This window comes from Nomascus leucogenys, chromosome 7b (assembly GCF_006542625.1).
Source record: "Nomascus leucogenys isolate Asia chromosome 7b, Asia_NLE_v1, whole genome shotgun sequence".
Lineage (NCBI taxonomy): Eukaryota > Metazoa > Chordata > Mammalia > Primates > Hylobatidae > Nomascus > Nomascus leucogenys.
The window spans coordinates 41,054,361-41,058,466 of record NC_044387.1 but is presented as its reverse complement, the minus strand read 5'-3'; the positions used below and the strand labels follow the sequence as shown (position 1 = coordinate 41,058,466).

Sequence of the window (4,106 nt, the reverse complement as noted above, 5' to 3'; positions counted from 1 at the left end):
AGAGGGAGAGCACACAGACATGATGATTCTGGCAAAAAGGTCAGATATTTTCAAGTTTTAAAAATGGTATGGAGTATGTTTAAACAACACTCCACATGAATATAAACCCCTGATTTAAGTTAATGATTTTATCATGCCAGAGGCATAGTTGGTTTTAATTTTTTAAAACAGATACTGGTATCATAGGCATTTCACATGCACAGTATCTCAGTATGGACAAAAATATTTAAGATTGATTTTTGGCATTATGTTTTAAACTTTCATTCTTTTAAATACAAAAAGATAGTCACATGTATTTGATTTTTCAATAAAACACAGTCTTCAAAAAGTTACTGATGATTGCTCTTTAGGGTTCCTAGCCATACGCCCTCTCTTAGTTTTTCACACAATAGAAATTATATTTTTATGCAGGATTGTATTAAGATCCAGTAGTTCTTAAACAATGTTAGCAAATAACTATATAAATCCCAAATGCAGCAAGGCCAACATTTTCCATAGCGTACTTTCATCTCCTTAAAGTTGAAGCTGCTTCTTTTGGGTATTTTTTCACTTCTCTGTGAAGTAGATTGTTATGCTTTCATTAGTGGTTTTATTATGTGGCTTTTTAAAAGAAAAAATGGTTTTAATTTCTTCCACAGTTCAGAGCTCTCAGAAGACATCTTTTTTTTTCTTTTAAGTTATATAGTCCAGGGATGTTTTGAATAAACAAATGTTCTTTAGTAGATTAAATCTCTCACTGGTAATAAAGAAGCATCTACTTCCTTAGCTATATTACCAGTATATGCTGGAACCAAAGTAAGATGGTTTTCCTGTTCCCCACAATCCATTTAACTGTTGTTTTAAAATCTGAATGTTTCCATTATTTATAATTTCTGTTTTGGACAATAGTTCTGACCACCACCTTTTAATGATTGCTTGAAGCCAGTTTAAACCGACTGTTAGGTATTTTTCAAATTTGCTTTTACATAGTGAGTTTACTAGAGGCAACGAGCCTACCCAGCCTTCAAGTAAGATATATTGTTTTTCTCCCTGTAAACTACTGGTGAGCACAGGAAGGCAATCTACCTCAATGCCAAGATCTTCTGTTCTCACCAAACAAGCTGCAAATTCACATATACTTCTTTCTCCAGAAAGTTACAGATACATTCAATTTCAAATTCCTGCTGAGCAAAACTTGGGCCATTTGTTTCATGATCCTGAGAAACTTGAGAAAAATACTGACTGTATTGTGATGATGGGCTTTAAATCTGTGAAAAATTGGAATCACTGGGGTTAAGCAAATATATTTGACTACTCTGGCATAATTTTTCAGGCAGGTAGCCTGCACAAACCAGTTCATTTTCTTTATTTGCCATGTCACAGCCCCACTTCTTGGGGACTGTGTTTTTTTGTTTGTTTTGTTTTTCCTATAACAGAGGTTTGGAACTTTCTTTTTTTTTTTTTTTTTGAGACAGAGTCTTGCTCTGTCACCCAGGCTGGAGTGCAGTGGCACAATCTCGGCTCACTGCAAGCTCCGCCTCCCGGGTTCACGCCATTCTCCTGCCTCAGCCTCCCGAGTAGCTGGGACTACAGGCACCCACCACCACGCCTGGCTAATTTTTTGTATTTTTATTAGAGACGGGGTTTCACCGTGGTCCCGATCTCCTGACCTCGTGATCCACCCGCCTCGGCCTCCCAAAGTGCTGGGATTACAAGCGTGAGCCACCGCGCCCGGCCAATGAACTAACTTTCTATGAAAGATTACCTTACATAGTTTTTTGTTTGTTTATTTTTTGTTTTGAGATAGAGTCTCACTCTGTCATCCAGACTGGAGTACAGTGGTGCGATCTTGGCTCGCTGCAAGCTCTGCCTCCTGGGTTCACGCCAATCTCCTGCTTCAGCCTCCCTGGCTGACTACAGATGCCAGCCACCACACCTGGCTAATTTTTTGTATTTTTAGTAGAGATGGGGTTTCACCGTGTTAGCCAGGATGGTCTCGATCTCCTGACCTCGTGATCCACCTGCCTTGGCCTCCCAAAGTGCTGGGATTACAGGTGTGATGAGCCACTGCGCCCGGCCAGATTACCTTACATGGTTTTATCTGGACTTTTCACAGTTTTTCCAACTGTTCTATTTATATGAGCAGCTAACTGTTGAGATTTCTTAACTTCCTTCTTGTTCTTATTAATGAAATTAGAAATCCTTTTCCTAGGTCCATCAATTAAATGATCCTGAATATTATTTCAAAAGTCCTGCTTTTTAACATTGTGGGTTTCAGATGGCATCATCTCTTAAATACTGGTGTTTCTTGGTTTCTTAGCCCAGCCCTTGCACTGACCAACCATGCCAGGCGGCCTAGAGTTCCCCTTGGCTGCAGGCTAGGCCCCACTCAGGGCCATGTCTCCATTGAGTGTTTCTTAAATCACATCTCTACAAATTCAGTCTTATTCACTGCAATTCTAGATTGAAAAATCGAGATTGAAAAATCTTTTAGATCTATAATCCCTTATTCAATATATTGAGTATATCTCCAACAGCATCCAAAATTTGGAAAATGTGACATATATACCCTACAAAATTTCTATCAAGATTCATAAATATTTGTTAAGTGTCTATTGTGTTTATTTGAATACAATTAAATAAGACCTATTTTCTGCCTTGAAAGACTTTATAAAACCATAAATTCCATGACAGAGGGACTATACCTGGCCAATTTTGCACTGTGACACTCAGCATCAGCACTGTGCCTGGCACAATTCAAGTCCATGATGCCTTGGGAATTAATGAGTGGATGTTGGAGAGGAAACAGGAATATGAACAAATATGATGTGTTGTAACAAATGCCAATCCAATTTCTACCAAAGTTGGGTAAGGGTACAATTACCAAATCTATAACTTGCTGCTAGAACTTTTACACTACATTTACTTTATTCTAATTGGACACTTCCAGCAAGTTACGTTTAATCCAGCTATCCTACCAAGGGTATCAAGCACCCTGGTGAATTCAAGACACACTGTGTACAAAATACTATGCTCAAAACAGACTCTTGATATCCAAGTATAGACCACCTATTAAAAATAAAAATTTGATATATTAAACGTCACCTGAAGACCTCCTCTTATAGCTTAGCCAGTGAAGATTTTGTAGGACTGTTAAAAGAAAAACTTCAGCGGAATTAAATTTAAAGGAGTTTAACTGAACAATGGACAATTCATGAAGCAGGCAGTCCCCAGAATCACAGCAGATTCAGAGAGACTCCAGGGGTGACTCATGGTCAGAACAAATTCATAGACAAAAAAAGTAAAGTGACATACAGAAATTGGAAGTGAGGTACAAAAACAGTTAGATTGGTTACAGGTTGATGTTTGCCTTATTTGAATACAGTTTGAACACTCAGCAGTGTATGAATGGTTGAAGTATGGCTGCTGGGATTGGCCAAGACTCAGCTGTTGTTACAGGCACATACTCCTAAGTTTGGTTTCCAATCTCGTCCACTTATTAAGTTAGGTTGTACTTTGTCCACAAGGACTCAAATACAGAATTGTGAAGCCCTTCTCAGGCTATATTTAGTTCACTTTAACGATTCCCCCCTTTTGGTCGTTTTCTCAATTTTGAGAGATTGACCAAAACTTTAGTCACACTATCACCATTGCAAATATACTTATTTGATCTTGAAACCGTCTGAGAAACAGTAGAACAGTGAGTTTTTCAAAGGCAGGAACAAGGACTTGAGTAGAGGGTATCCCTTATACTGGAACATCTTGTTTACAGGAGCAAAACAAAACCTTGTCTGCTCTAGGATCTAGGTGTTTCCTTAATGTCTTAGTTTGATTATGTCACATTTAGCATGAGTGACTCCATTTTGGTTTGGTCTGTTGGGGCCTAGTGCATGAGCTCAGTCCAAAACAATGGCCTCCTATAATTTTGTTTAAAAAATTTTACCCCTTTCAGCCAGGTTTTCATTTAGGTGAGAGTGTGACCAAAACTTAGGGCCTTAGCACCACTCTCGGTTACCATCATTTTAGGTTTCCAGTCTCAGCATGTCATTCATAGGTTATGGTGTCCTCATTGTTGCACGTTTCTTTCAGCTCTGCATGGTATCTGAAGAGATACCATTTGACATCCT

At 38.6% G+C, this 4,106-nt stretch overlaps 1 pseudogene; it reads right to left on the bottom strand.

Annotated features, from left to right (window-relative positions):
• Window positions 1-639: 639 nt before the first annotated feature.
• On the bottom strand, window positions 640-2,264 carry LOC100593163 (annotated as a pseudogene).
• Window positions 2,265-4,106: the final 1,842 nt, after the last annotated feature.